Below are 16,877 nucleotides of genomic sequence, written 5' to 3' on the forward strand. Positions count from 1 at the left end.
GATGAGAATGTGAAATACATCGCTTTCTCAAAAAGTAAATTTTTTCTCTTCACCGGAGCAAAATGATTTCCTGAAATCTCTCCTGCCTCTTCCTTTATATGTTCTTTACCATAATGATCATTTGAAACGAAAACAAAAATATATTTTAAAAAAAAAGGCAACAAAATAAAGGACACAACATTTCCTAAAGAGAAACAACACAAAAGAACAATTTCACTTCCTGTTTCAGTTCTTAAAATCACTGGGTGGAGTTCACCTAAATGTAACAAACACACACACACACACACACACACACACACACACACACACACACACACACACACACACACACACACACACACACACACACACACACACACACACACATTTCTTTGGCTAGCAACAAAAAGCCTAGTTAATTGTCACACTTTCATGGATTTATTTTGACTTTTTCTGGTTCTTGTTTCAACTCCAGACCCCCTCCAAGGGCTCCCATCCTCCACTTTAGGAACTACTGTCCTAAAAGTCTGAACATTTTGGGGGAAAAAAAGTTTTTTTCTTCCGTCATTTCAAAAGATACAGAAGATCTTGTCCATAAATTTCCTTGCACTATTTTATATCTATGTATTTTACTGGTTTTCACGTGATGACACTCTCTTTTTAATGAACAAATAAACAAACGAGTGATCAGTTTGTCTGCTAAGAATCTTATTCAGCCTCTTTGCTGTAAAACAGGGGTGTCAAACTGATCCAGTAAAGGGCCATGTGGCTGCAGGTTTTCATTCCAACCAAGCAAGAACACACTTGATTTGGATCAGCCAACCAAGCAAGAACACACCTGATTTGGATCAGGTGTGTTCTTGCTTGGTTGGAATGAAAACCTGCAGCCACGTGGCCCTTTACTAGATCAGTTTGACACCCCTGCTGTAAAACATAAAGGAAAAAACTAATTCCTTTCATTTCAGTACATGTGATGGACAATGATCATGTTTTAATGAAACTGTTCATCAGTAATTTGTCATTAAAACTGATTGTGAAATCATCTAAAGCTGCTTGAAGGTTACTCTGAATTTCAAAATACGAGAGAAATTATTCCAAAATGTAGTAAAAATGGACAAAAACTCGATGCAGTTTTGCTGAGAAGTGTCGGTGAACTCCTCTGCTTTGCTGCTGTCACTGCTCTGCTGACACGTCTCCCTCTCCGCTGACTCGCTGCCACGTCAAAGAATAAAATCACGCGGAGTGTGGGCTCTCCTTTAACAGGCAGAAACAGAAAAATAAAACGTGTAACCACTGCAGGAGGGCGTCTGTCACTCCCCGGGCTCTGTGGGGTGGAGGCACAGAGCTGTCAACGTCTTGCAACATTTCCTCTCAACGTTTCCTGACGAACATCATTCCCAAAAGCAACTGAAACAGATTTGTGTGCTCAACAAAACCCCACAGTCATGTCAACTTTATTTTGCACCAAGTCTCACTGAGATCTAAGAAGTCACAAGCTGCATCCAGCAAAGAAGAAGGTCAGATTTCGTTAGTTGCATAGTTAAAGATGACTTCTAATACACAGTAATTTACATATATATTAGTAAAGTAGGAGTGCATCATCATTCAGCCTGAGGACAGTACTTGAGTAAATGTACTTAGCTACATGCCACCACTGCCAGCTGCAGGTGCTGAGCTGTGTGTGAGCCCAGCTGCCCGTCGTCACTGACTTTCTGTCCGTCACACATAACAGTTGTTATGTCGCCTGAACAATGACGGCTCAGAGTTACGACACATGAATGAAGACTGTATGTATCGGGTGAGTCATGTTACCGTACTCAATGGGGACTGAGTCCAAAACTTAAAGGGTCAGTTCACTCCAAATCGCAAAAAAAACACTAAATCTATATAAACACATTTGTTGACCACAGGTGTGATCTTGTAAATACACGCACCTCTCACGCTTGAGCTTTAAGATCATGTGATTAGCGAAATGTCTTTACTCAACAGCCTGCTCTCTGCTTTTCAAAGTAAAAGTCCAGTAATTCAAATCTCCCTCTGAGGATCAGCTTCTTTCCTGAAACAGTCATGACTTTGCTTCGGTAACTTCCTGCCACTTTGACATTAAACTGCACCATTGCAACAGCATGGTTTCATTTTCGGCAACATGTTATATGTCTGTTTGTAAGTAATGCATTAGTAAGTCATTTTATGTAGTAAGTCAGCATTTTCTTTTGGAAATCTGCAGGAATGTTTATTCACTTTATTCAGTCATGACAACAAAGACAGTTTGTTAATTTAGTCTGTTTAGGCATAAAAGAAATGAGTCAATGAAGAACTTTCTATTCTGATTAAAATATCTTCCCAAAACCTACAAAGTGCACCTTTAATCTGTTCATCCTTCAGTGTTGCAGCTGGTAAGACTGGAGCTTCTATTATTTTATCTAAGTTGATTAAAATGACAACTGCTGTTGTCTCTCCTGTATTTTGTATTGATAATCTAACTCTGTAAACTAACTACAGCAACAAGTGTTGTTCAGTAAATGTTAAACGGGTTAAAAGTGTGATACTTTCCTCTGAAACGTTGTGGAGTTCAAGGACACTATAAAAGTAGTGTGTAATAATAACACTCAAGCAAAGTGCAAGTAAATCAAAAAAGTACAATACTGACCTTGAGTACATGCACTTCATTATGTTCCACCACAGGTCATCTGAATGTATATTATTATTTTTTCTCTGGTTCTTTTGGAAACAAAGATTTTGATTATTTGCTGGTTCCTGCCTGCCCCTCTGGTTTTGGACACTAGGTGGCAGCAGAAGTCCTAATAGAGCAGTGTGAGAAACGCGAGCATGTCAGTGGTGAGAGTTATGTAGTATAAGCGATAACATGTACTCAAGCTCAGTTTGAGTAGCACTTAGTTAATGGAGACTTTGACCTTCACATCATATTATCAACCTTGTGTGAGGTTTGTACTTTTGTCTCAGGATACTTCTGACAAAAATCTCAAGCTTTCCATCCTTTCAACAAAAAATGTCACATATTCCAGCCATCTTTTCCCCAAGGCTGCTGGGTCCAAACGCTGACATTTCTGAGATAGCGGATCATATTGTGTGAAGAATCGGTGCCCATTTTGGATGTCTGTTACCAGTGATGGACGGAAGAAGTATTCAGGGTTTCAAGAGTCCTTTTTGTACTTTAATGGAAGAACTTCACAGACAGGTTCAGACCTCAGAGCTCACACCTGGCAGAGTTTTCACCTCAGATTTTTGGATTTAGGCTCAAGGAACGAAAATGCTACAAGTGCAGTTATTTCAGCATTTTAGTTAGGAAGAATACACACCATTCTGTAATTACATTGTACACTGTTCCATTAAAGGTGCAATATGTAAGTCTTGGCATCCTGTCAAATATGAAAAACAGGTAGGGAACCGCACCTCAACAGAATAACTGCTAACTGCTGCTCACCGTAGCTTCAGTTGGCTAGTTAGCTTCGACAGCTGTGCAGCTAACAGTCCAGACTGAGAACTCAGGGACCAGGGGAGCGATGGTGTTCGCACCACTTGTCGGATCTTTGGACTTGGATGGGCTGGGGTTAGCTGGTTAGCGTGCTAACTTCAGCAGACGTCTTTGCAACACATTACAAAGACATCATAACATCAAAACTGCAATTTATTGTGTTCATTTTTGAACATTTGCAACCAAAAGTCTTACATATTGCCCCTTTAAATAATATCTGATTAGCTCTTAACTGTTTTGTTTTTTTGTTTTTGTTTTTTTATGAACAGTCAGAAACAAATAATAATTCACATACAGAATTCAAAACATCCCAAAAAACAAATTTAGAAGGCAGAATGTGTTTTGCCATATAAGCCTGATTCTGTTGATGCACTGCTTGAATTCAATATTTCAAATGTTGTCCTGACCCTGCTGGAGACTGGCTGAGAGGATTTACATGAATGAATATATGCAGTACAATATGCATTGGTTGGTTTCATTCTAAAAGCTGCATGGAGAGAATAGGAAACAAGAAATGCAGCTTTTAGTGGACTAAAGAAAAGGGATCAGCGGGAATAAAAAGCAGCACAATAAGAGGATAAAAACATGTAGCTTTGGAGTTGGATTTTTAGATTTGGGATTTACAGAGCTGTGGAAAAAACACACACAGTCTGTCTTATAAAATCAAAGTAAAATGCATTGTGTGGTAGCTCACCCACATTAACATGTGAGAGCAGACGTACTGAACCAGGAGCAGTTCGGTCTCTAGTCAGATGTTTTGTTAAACAAGATTAGTCTCTGTAAATGAAAATCTTTTTAACATGTCATTTAATTCACTACTGACTCATCAAATCTCATTTGTCCTCAAACAAATTTGAAAAAAAGGCAGCGTGTGTGGTGAGATAATACTGTTTCCATTATGAGCCAGTTCAGTTTGCTGGAGGAGAAAATCGTTCTCTCTCTGCTGGGACTTGATCGGTATCTGATCCTGGACCAGCAGGCCAGGGCTCAGGTCACTTCACCTGCTGGTCTCGCTGCTGCAAACCAGACCTGCAGTCAGCATGCAGTAACTCTTACATTTAGGTACATTTAAGCATTTAGCTCACAGTTACTGTTTCAAACTGTCCAGAGGGAGGTTGGGGTTCAATCTGTAAGCTGAAACAACAGACTGAATGAGGATTCCTGCAGGATATCCACCCTTTAACCTTAAGTGAGTGTCTAATTACCTCTGTCATGGAGGTGATGTTTTTGTCCGTGTCTGCTTGTTGGTTGGTTGGTTTGCCAGCAGGATTATACAAAAACTACTGAACTCAGATGGAGGTTAAGTCTCAGCCCGGAGTGGAACACATTTGGCACAGATCTGGTCACTGATCCAGGAATAATCATTAAAAAAAATAAAAAAACTTTAGTTGACATTCTCGAAATTTTTGTTAATTTCAGGGAAGAATGTATGGCTCTTGATGTGAAACATGGGGCACATTTAGATGGGTGGTATCTACGAGTGAGCACAATTTGATGTGGCTCCAAAATAAAATATGAATAAGGCAAATGTAGATGTGTTTTATTTGTTAATGGATTGTAGGCTTGATCAGTTACACGGTGCTGTTGGCCGAGGGGTGCACTCTAATGAGTGCCATTCTAGTGACTGATGCATTTCATCTATAAGCATCACTTTAATGTAGAAACTTGTGATATTCAGCCCTGGGGATCAATAAAGTGCTATCGTTATCCATTATATTACATCACAATGTAATTGCTGTATAGATGCCTTTCTATTTGTATTAATCTGAACTTCTAAGTAACTTAAAGTGGAAACAGACTGACTGGACTCCAGTGGTGTCATTTATCTATAGCCATTAAATTATGCAATCAACATTGTATTCAAACATACGTTACATTAAAGCAAAAAAAAGTTGTCTATTGCCTAGTTGTCTAGTTTAAGTTGTCAAAGAATGTTTTGGAGTATACTCAGATGAAGCTGTTCTTCAAAATTGTATTCAAGTAAGTACTTAAGTAAGAATTCAGTTACTTTCCACCACCGGAAGGTGAGCGACAGGAATAAAGATGAACGTGGGGGAAGATTATGGGCTTTCGATGTTTCTTCCGCAAAGCCCCTGAAACCTTGATGTGAAATCTTGAGATTTATTCAAAATATTCAAGACAAATAAGAGAAGAAGAAAAGCATCACTGGTCTGATCACATTTCATTATGAGTGATCAAACAAAACGTGACTGATCCTCAAATTGTGATTCAAATGTTGCAGAGCCCTGATTAATTCAGAAGGATTTCATTCAGGACAAATACAATTATTTCTTGTTGTGTCTTCCCTTAAAACATGTCTGAAGAGATGCTTAGTGCTGTGTTGTACTGTAAGGTTTTTATACATGTCCTGTTGTCATAGCAGCTCATACGAACCCAACGAGAGGAAATATAGGTCAATCAGCAAGCATTCAATGAGTGCATGTAATATTCATGTTTAGGCATAAAGAATGTAGTTGAAAAGTAAATTAAGGTGTTTTTATTCCTTTGGTTTTCATACACGAGACAAGAGAAAACAATCAAAATTGCAATTTAATAAGAATTGATAGTAATAATGATTTGAACGAATGGGGAAAAAAGCCTCAAATGTCAGTCGAGCTTGATTTCAGCACCAGTGAATCAAAACAGGACCATGAAATGAATTTTCCTTGCCGGAGAGCTGAAACCATCAGAGAGTACGTCAACTTCTCAAAATCTGTCTCAGTCTTCTTAAAACTTGCAAGCATCCCTGAAAGTATTTTGTGTTCGCTGGAGGACTTTCCAGTCTGAACCATCTGCCAGTGAAGACACGTGACATCTGACACAACACTGTCAAGGTCTCTTTTACCACAAATAAACATGAAGGATATGAGGACATCTGGTTGATCAAATTAAAATGTGTCCCTCAACTAACAGCACCATCTGGCCTGCTGAGCTGTAAAGCCGCTAATTTATTATGCTTTTTCTTTTTTCTTCCTCATCACAATCAAGTGAGTAAAAGCTAAATCACTGCACATTAATTAAACACACGTTGTCACTTTTGCTGGTGCAGTTGGCTAAAGTGTCTGAGTGAGATACGGGATCGGATCGTGATCAATCACAGAGGATTACATCCTGAAAAGAGCATTATTCATGGCCTGATCCCGTCCTGATCCACTCTCTGTCATTACCTTTTGTCGGCTCTACCCAGGATCACTGTATGAAACACTGCTGCTAGAATATTAATCGAACCAGTGGGAGGGACCACTTTACCGAATCACTAATGGAGCAATCCATGCACCTGTTTTTGTGCTTTTTTACATTTTAGGGCATTTATCAGACGCCTCTGTCCAAAGTGACTTACAGTAATTCATACACACATTTATGTACTGATGGCGGTGGCTGCCATGCAAGGTGCCGACCCGCACATCAGGAGCAGTTTGGGGTTCAGTATCTTGCCCAAGGACACTTGGACATGCAGACCAGGGGAATCAAACCAGCGACCTTCTAATAACAGGATGCTGGCTCTACCCCTGAGCCACAGCCGGCCTTGGATAGGTGGTGGTCATGTATATTTGCCTGTGACAAGAAATGTTGAAATGCAAAAGAAAATGTGAGGGAATCCATAAAACAAATCAAATCAATAATGAAGTACACGACACGTGTCACTGAAGATCCTGCTGACGAGACATCAGATCTGCGTGCAGAGATGAGGAGACTGTGACCTTCCCCAACAGATGAAACCAACAGAAATGTTGTATTTCCAGCATGTTTTCTACAGATTTCCTGAAAATGAAAAATATATGTTGCACTTAGATGGCAAAGTCACAGCGAGTCCTACCCAGCCCGTGATACAGTTGCATAAGGTCTCCTGTGGCTCTGGAGTCATGTAATGAGAAAACAATATAACTTATGTCACTTGAATACAGAATGTAAAGGACTTAAGGTAGAACATGCTGTAGCAGCCTCACATGTTGGAGTTTGAGTTCAGCCACAGAGGATCTAACAATAGATGCCCTCAAGTTGCTACGTGCAGAGCTGGCAACACCTTCTTCTTCTAGTCAGGCAGAAGTACAGATGCTTGTGTAAAGAAAAGAGAAACAAACTCAAGTAGAAGTAAGAAAGTACAGAGTTCTAACTGAAGTTAAAAATATACTTACTTATACTTAATTATATATTGATTTATTTTGTCTTTTATGAACATGTGCTATTCCAATTATATAATGATTAATTTATATATATAGTCAAGCACTTAAGGTCATCTCTTTATATCTAGTGATTTAAACTGTATTGTGATGATGATGATTAATTTGATTCATTCAGAACAGGAATTATTAATTCATCATAATAAGGGCAGCACAGAGGAAAATGCAATACATTCTCAACCTCCGGGATATTTTTAAATCTGCCAGCTTCAAGGGCCAGATGAAGGATTCCTGTTATCAGCTGTGCAACTAGACCTTTGACTCCTTGATAGGTTTGCTGTAACATACAGTTCAGTGCCATATATGTAACTTTGGTCTCAGGTTTCAACAAAATACCATTTAGCTCTTTTTTTTTTTTTCAAATCTAGCAGGTAAGTTGCAAGAATGTGTTTAACACTGTCCATGTAGCCGAACCTGTGATTCAAACGCAGCCCAGTGTCAGTCAGCTTTGTCACACTCTTACCCTGAAGCGTTAACGAACGGCAGAGATCTCATTGTGAGAAACGACACAGAAAATAACAGCTCAAAGCCACTGGCCCCCTTTTTGATATCACACACACTGAAATATTGATGATCCTCCGTTTACGCTGTCACCGTCTCAGACATTTCGCTCTGACTGATGAATGCTGTGCTATTTTTCCTGCCAAACAGCCAGGACTGTTTACTGTTAACAAACGCTGCAGTGCAGGCCGTGTTTTTAAAAAAGCCACGTGGGGAGAGGACGGCTAACCATCCTGCTCTGTGAGCGGCTTGCCACTATTTTCATCTCGCTGTGATCCGTGCCCATGTTTGCTGCTTTTCCTCGAGACCTGTTTTATATGCTGTCTTTGTTTTTCCCTTCTGGAGCCTGGAAGAAGACATGTTCTGCTGCTAATTTCATCCCCTCTCCCACTGTGCTTCGTTTGCCGAACACATCTCTACGGCTGTGATTTATCACCGCTCAGAGGCTTTCAGGTAATTCCCTGGTGATTCTACCTGTCTTAACGACCGCCCAAAATAGAAGACTTATCACCCAGAAGTAGGCTTTGGAGGATATGCGAGTCTTCCCTCCCCTGATTCCAGAGACAGTGTGTATGTCTGCACTTTATTCCACCGCTGGGCTGATTCACGCCTCACTAAAAGGTTTCTCTACTTGTTTAAAGACAAATGAGGGTGCGCAAGTGAGTGCTGCGTTAGATTTCTCTGCAGCATGCAATCTCATTCGCTGTGTTATGAAGGAGGAAATGCTGCAGATAGCTGATCAGTCATACTGTGCGAGGGGCACATACTATCCTAAATCCAAAATGGTTTTTGACATACGTTATTTTCCTCAGAAGGAGATGATTGTTGTCTCACCACATGTCTCACAGCTCCCATATTATAATTTTTTCATACTTTTATTTTGGGTGTCTGTGAGAAAATGTCCATCCCCTACTGACAAAAAAAAAAAGCATTTTTCTCATACTATCTATTGCTGCAGCATTTCTCTTCACCCTCCGTCTCTTAAGGCTTACTCTGATTGGTCAGCTCTCACAGGTCTGAGAAGGCTCCAACCACTGTGCATCAGCTCTGTAACCACCGTTGTCCTGGGGGCGTGGCTGACTGCGTACTGGCGACATCACAACCTTGTTTGAAGGCACAGTTCCTGAACAAGCAACTGTCTGCATTCATCATAAAAAATTCACGGGAGAATGTGCAGCCTGGCTCTGTCAAAAATTCAGTATGCCCCTACAAACACTTCCAAAGCTTCCTGTAGTATGTCATTTTTATATGATCATAGACTGAAAGTAAGAAGACTTAGGGCTCTACCTTATGCCCAGTGCTAGATGGTGCACAGCGCAGTGCAAGTGTCATTGCTAGTTTCAGATGGTCTCAGTTAACACCCAGCACCCATGTTGTGTCAATAGCAGATGTACTTTGTTGGAGTGGGCTACATTTCAAGCAAGTTTACATACATTTGGAATTCTCTGAAACCAGCTGTGCATTAGGTAGAACGCAGGTTGAAGGCACATCGATGTTGACCTCACTGTTCAGACCAGAAGAGAGCCCTGTCTATATTTTATGCAGATAACGGTGTGACCGCTCTTTATCAGTTGTTTCCACCTGTTTTGGTTCTGAGTTTGATGGATTAAACAACATCAGGTTGTTCTATCAAAACATTCAGGGATTGTGGATTTGACGCATGATGCCCCGTCACAGTTCAGACTGTGTGACAGCTATTTTTTTGTTTTCTTCCCCCTTGTGGCAAAAATAACAATGTGTCTGTAAAGGTGGATCCCTGTCCTGACTGTAATACCTTCAAGCACACAGACTTGCGTCCATCAGCTGTCTCACGTCTCAGCAAACACGCAGCAGATGGATGTGAGTGGCAGCAACACGTATAAATCGGCACAGATGGACTGACGCCAGGAGCAGAGAGATGGAGGCGGCAGTTTCCTGTGCCACTATTTTTCTCTGAACCTTCAGAGCTCTCTGGGCAGCGCTTAATTAGAAACAAGTTAGGTATCGACAATCCTTTAATGATCTATGAGAGCACAACATGCATCAATTAATTGATCAGGTGCTTTTCATACAGTTGGTAAAACCAAGAATCTGCAGCATATCCGCGTGTGTGTTATGTTCACATTTTTGTGTGCGTGTTTTCTTCTCCTTATATTACTACATATAGGTAGAAAGTGAGGGTTTTAGGTATGAGGCGATTGAGTACATTGTTGTTAGGCATGGCAAGTTTTTTGTACAGCAGCTGTCAGTAATAAAGGGCTTTAGAGAGACTTGAAAGGCATTTAGACAAGGTAAAAAAAAAACACAAGCAACATAGGATTTCATATAAAACATGCATAGGATTGAAAAAGAGATGTAATTTTGTTCCATAGCGGAACAAACAATCTCTCAAAGGACACCAAGGTCCCCAGAACACTGTTTGAGGCTAGAAAGGTGGTAGGGTCCGCCACAACAAAGTAAAGCAGTCACCTTAACAGTGTCCTTTAAGGTCAGTTTGTTTATCCAGTTTATTATGTCATGAAAACAAAGAGAGTTTCTTCCCCAAAACTACATTAAATTCAGAGCATGATTGGAACGTGAGGACAGTGAAAAGAAGACATTTTTAAAAGGGAGGGGGGTTTTATGTTTTTTGTAGGGCTGAGGTCAGACTGAAGGAAGAGGTTGTAAGGAATATATATTATCTCAGTTAACATCCTCACAAGTATAGAAGCATGTGTGTTCATGATTGTGTCTACCGTCAGCATACATGGTTGTGCATGTTTTTTTTCCCTGTGTTTGCCTATCTGTGTGTGTGTGTGTGCCAGACTGCAGATTCTTCTGACCTTGGACGCCCGTTAAGCTGCTGGAAACACACAGCAGCTCATCAAATATTTACGGCTCCATCTAATTCAGGACTTCATGTGGTCTTTCTTCCTCTGGCCTCAGGCTGTTGGCTCACAGGCTGCCAGAGAAGAGAGGAAAACACATCAGCACCCAAGTCCACACTCACTGTAAACACATGAAACGCAGCATTCACCCATAATGAGCAGTCACACGAGCTTTACAGGGTTAATGCCTTGAACTCAAGACCAGCCTGTGTGACTGGACGAAGATCAGAAAATGGGAATTTCTTTGTAGCCATGCAACAAATAATTAGAATCATGGTTACTAAGATTGCTTTGGACATCACTATTTTTTTAATCCATGAAACATCCCAAAATATTGAAAAACATTGCTAAATAAAATCTCAGAACCCAAAGTTATATCTTCACATGTTTACTCTGCATGGCCAGTAGTCCAAAAGCTGAAATTATCTGGTTAAAGACATATTTAAAAGTGAAAAGCAGGAAATTGTCCCATTTGAAAAGGTGGAAAAAGAGATTTGCAGATTATTTTTTTTTTACTTTCAAAGAAATGTCCTTACATCTTGAATTGCAAAGAGATTTAGCACAAACGTTTATGTTCCCCTCAGGTTGAAGTGTAACCTTTGCTTGAGTGCTCATTTCGTGTTTGGTGATCCTCTGACTTTTCCTCTAGTGCCACCATCAGGTCAAAAATATCAATACACTAGCTTTCCTGTCAGTCTCACATGTATTTTTTGTTTACCTAACGTAACCTGATAAACAACAGGCGCAAGAATTCTGATCTGTAAAAATATTATTCTTTAAATTTTCATTTTTTTGCGTTTTACACATGAATTTTTCTTTAAATCTCCCTAAGAAATGATGTAAATGCACTTGTTTTAAAGCCTTCTCCCTGTAGAAATATATTCATCAGCAACAAATACAGGAAATCAGAGACTGTTTTTCCCACATCTTTACAGAGACCTGTCTCCACCAGAACACCCCGTATCAAGCCGTTGCACTGGACAGTCGGATTGTGCTCTGAGCCGACAGAGTGCAGGACTACAGCTGGACCGATTTGTTTATAGATATTCTTTCCAGGCTTGTTAACGTCCATGTTGACGAGCTTGCAGTCGTCCTCTACCCTGCCTCTGTTGGAGAACTGCTGTGTTTCTTGGAACACATGAGATAACTGGAATAGTATGAAACCATTGATGAATATAAGAATAAGTTATGTTTATCACTTCAACTTTGAATTTAGTTGGAACTTTTGTGGAAGAATTGAACCTTTACGTTTTTGTGTGTATTTGCAGCGCACTGAAGATTAAAGAGAGTGTTGGAGTAAAAGCTCTGCCTGCACAGTTGAAACTTCATGTAATTAATGAACTATGCCCAACACAATTTGTTTGTGTCGAAAGCAGAGTTTCGGGCATAATTTAGTATTCAGTGTTATTTATCACCTGCTGCTTTAGCAAGGCAGCGTTGCTACTTTGCATTGAAATCGTGCTTCGGAAACTTCCTCTCATTATAAAAAACTTTCTCTGCCCCAAATGTGAAAAGGGTAACATGTAACTATTGTAGAATAAATTAATACTAATACTGTAATACTATTAATCACTATTTGAAATACATATGAATCAAATAAAAGCAAAAAGGAAAACAGCAGAGTCGACAGCAGACTGGTTGCAGGTTTGTGTCCCAGAAACTGAGAAAATGTGGGCATAATTACGTTTTTCTCCTTCCTAAACAAATCCTTGGGGTTGTGGTTGTTCTCCCACTGTGACTGTGTGTGTGAAGTAGCGTGTTGCTGTAAAGCGGAGTTCGTGCTCCACCTATTCTGGATAATTAAAGTGTGAAAACAACATGTGGGTCCATGCAGTGTGTTGTTCTTTAATAGGCAGAACACCCACACATCCAGTCTGCTCCGAGTCAGAGTGTAAATGTGTTCTGACACCGCTCCCGTCCAAATATAAAGGTGTTATCATCATCCCGAGTTCTGGTGGATTTACAGAGTCGACCTGAGTTTGAGATGGAGAAAAAAAACAAAAAACTGCTCCACAAGTTGACAGCTCCAAGAGACAGACATACTGTGAGGTGTATGTGATGTTTTATACCCAAAATAACTGAAGGGATGTAAGAGGGAAAAAGAATCTGACAATGATCAGTTCAGATTTATCCAAAAAGACAATGTTGAGTTTTAAGTCATTTTGCAGCACTCTTCTGATGTCTGTCAGTCCACTTCTTTGGTCTAGGCTTCAAAACATCCAACAGCTATTAAATTCCAAACATTCATGGTCTCCAGAGGATGAATGTTAATACATTTGTTGATCGCTTTACATTTGATGTTGCACCTTTATCAGGCTGCCTTTACATAAAAAACACCTACTCAGTTTTTGGCAGCCTTAACTGCATTAATGCCAAAACAACTTGCTAAATATTACCATGATACACTACTGATATTTTATCTTCAATTATCCTAAATGTTGGCATGTTAGCACCACACTTATTGTCTTTTTAGCATCCAAACATCCAGCATTTTTAACATTAACTTGCCAACTGAAAGCATGCTAACACTACTGCTAGCATGCTATCATTAACATCAAGCTAGAAGCACAGCTGGACCTCAGTCGAACAAAGCTGATCTTAGACTGATATATGCTGAGCCAAGCCTGACAGTAGAGCTGAGCCTGTTAGCATGCTGGTGTTAGCATGAACTAAAGAAATATGCAAAGAGCAGGAATGCAGAGATAAAAAAAAAAAAAATGGTGGGGAGGGGTGAGGTGGCTTTGTTTCAGTAGCATTTTTAATCTACTTTACTTTTTTTTTTTTTTAAATCATCATTTATGGCATTAAAAATAATAACTGATAAACTATTGGCTGGCATATAAATCAACATGCGATAAACTATATATTACTGGATTCGAAATTTTATTGGATACAGGATGCATGAAATATCCAGAGGCTGGCATATAAGTGGCTTGAGAGAGGAGAAAGAAATAAGACAGGGCAAGCAGTCTACAGACTAACTTACTGGCTGTTGTACGCTCGAGGGCGGGCTTAAAAACTCATTTATGCTCAAATGACATGACTGCCATCCCAGGGTCTGAGCGGGATAGGCAGAAATTAGCCCCAGATACACAGTTATATAGTCTGGGCTTTTGCAGAATTGTCTTATGTTGCCATTTCTGTCTGATGAAAGCACCAAGTTCTTCTTTTTTACTTTCCAGTGTGAAGTTTCTTCAGAAGCCAATAATGTGTTTGACCTCCACGTTATCGCCAGTGGATCCAATCCCTGAGGCAACCAGGTGAACACGATTCCTCCCTGGTTTCCCACTTTCTAACAGTCTATTATGTTTGGAACACTCAACAGGACTTCCACTGCCAGAAAGTGACAGCTATTTCATATATAAAAAAGACTCAAAAGACTCAAGACTCAATTGTTCAGACATGGCATGAAATGTACTTATTGTAAGTCACTTTGGACAAATGCATCTGCTAAATACCCTAAATGTAGATGTAAATTATCATTATTATGCCACCAAAACGTCATTCTGCACATGTTAACGGCAAATGTCAGCGTTGCTTCTCATCAATCATGAAATATTAATAGCACAGTCAGCGCCTAGAAGATCGGCATGTGTCCACCTATCCCTTCACACATTAATACCCCCCACACACACACACACAAGGCCTGTTGATTTATTTCACCGCTGTGTTGGGCTGTTTTTTTGTTTTTTTTTTTTCGTCCTGATCCCTTGATTGTAATTCAGCGGTGGAGGTGAAGGGCAGATGGAGGCGATGAGCGTATCTGCGGCGAGGAGAAACAGAGAAGCTTCCCTCAGGTGAAAGGAGTGATTAACAGCAGGGCTGAAGGTGACTCCGACAAAGAGAGAAGTGAGAGTGTGCGAACATTTGTGTGGCAGTGGAAGGGAAGGTGTGAAAGGGACAGGCAGAGCAGGGAGGTGATGTCATTGCCGGTAACATCTTATTTTTCGTGTGAGCAGAAACGAGGATAAAAAATACACTGCAGAGAACCAAGATTTTTTTTTTGTCCTACTTGGAGTTTGTGTGATTAAATGTTTTATCTCAACCCGAAGTCAGGCAAAAAAAAAAAAGATACAGATACAGATCAACAAATTGGTGGCGTTGCACCCGACGGCTTTTTAGTACTGAATCATTTTATCTTCATTAGATTCCCTGATGTGATCCAGATAAACATGGTGACATTTGTGTGAACTGCTGTTGGTGCAAATGTATCAATCATCTTTAGCTTCAGCTTTAATTAGCTTTATGGCATGGAACAAAATTCTCTCAAACGAGCCATGACTGACAAATGATTCACATAATGCTAACTGTGCATTGATTAGTGATGGCAGTATCACTTCCAGAGTTCGGAAGTCGTTCTTCCGACTGTGTGTGTTGATGGTGTGTTCACGGTGCGTCAGGAACGTGGGAGTAACATGGACGATGTTTCGCATGTTGTCGCATTTAAACACTTCTGACAGCTGTTTACAGTGTTGCATTGACAAGGCAGAGCAAAAGAAACCGTCATGTAACCCGATGTTTACATTCACCCGCCGTGATTCTGCCTCATACAACGTCAACTTGGCAACCTCCTGTAGCAAAGTACGATCAGGGTTGCAACATTTTGTGACGGGAGTCTAGAGATCATGCAGACTATTGAATCAACAACATCCAACGACAGAAAATGCAAGGCAAAGGCAAACTGAAGCACACTGAAATAATTCGACAAGTATATTCAAAATTAGGCAAGGAAAAGGAGAAAAGGAGGAATTGAAAAAGAGGTCTTTTTCTTTGACTTTCCTGCACTTGTTAGTCCAGGACACACAGTCCAGATTTGCTTTCTTGCCGAGAGTGAGATGAAGAGATCAATGTAAATGTGTACGCTGGTAGTAAAGCTGGAGCCAGGATGTGACTAGCTTAGCGATGAAGACATGAAACAGAAACGGGGGCGTCAACAGCCTTGAATACACACACTAACACCAGTAAAACTTTCTGATCAATCAAGACACCATTTCTGGTTTGTCTGAGCCATACACAGGCAGAAATATGAAAAGAAAAGTTCTTTTGGCTTTGTTAGCAGAGAGCAGCAATTCAAAAGGAAGAGTACATGGAAGTTCGACGTGGTGGTTTGTGAAAGTGAAGAGAGACTGACGGAGGTGTGAATGCAACAGAGGTGTTTTCACGGCAGCTCGTGTGACTGAACATGAGATTCACGGTGTTCGCGGTGAGTCATACCGCAAGTCAGCTGAGACTGTGAGAGAATTATACCTGTAATCCCACGTTAGTCACTGACTCATTAGGCATCCGCACTAATCATCTCTGGTGGAGTCAAAGGTGGGTAATTATGAATGATAAACAATGCAAATGAGTAAACAGCGAGTTTCAGGGAACAAATATAACCAAATCATTACTCTTGTGAGGGGTTAGAAGAGGGCAGCAGTGGGGAAATAACATTTTTTTTGCACTTTGCAACTGAATGAAAACCGTGTCCTGATTCTTTGTGCCCATCAAATGAAGACAAAATGCTAATTGCTAATTTACATTTGAATTATCAGGATTAAAAAGCCATTATAACTGACTCTTTTGTTTGTTTTCCATTTCTAAACTCGGTTGCACTTTGCCAAAGCACACGTGCGCGTGTGTATGTGTGTGTGTGTGTGTGTGTGTGTACGACGAGCTCTGACGTTGCATAATGACCCACTCATGTATCAAATGAAGACACAAGGCCATTCAAGCTCCTCGGTGAAGTCATTTAATAAAGCTGGCTTCACTTGATCCGCCACAAATTGCTCAACATTGTATAAAACTATTTAGTTATTATTGAGGGAGCGTTGACGCGTGCATTCAGCAGCGTTTAACCGTGTCGGGCTGCGGGGATACACCCCAGAATAACAC

Source organism: Acanthopagrus latus, chromosome 5 (assembly GCF_904848185.1).
Source record: "Acanthopagrus latus isolate v.2019 chromosome 5, fAcaLat1.1, whole genome shotgun sequence".
In the NCBI taxonomy this organism is placed as follows: Eukaryota; Metazoa; Chordata; class Actinopteri; order Spariformes; family Sparidae; genus Acanthopagrus; species Acanthopagrus latus.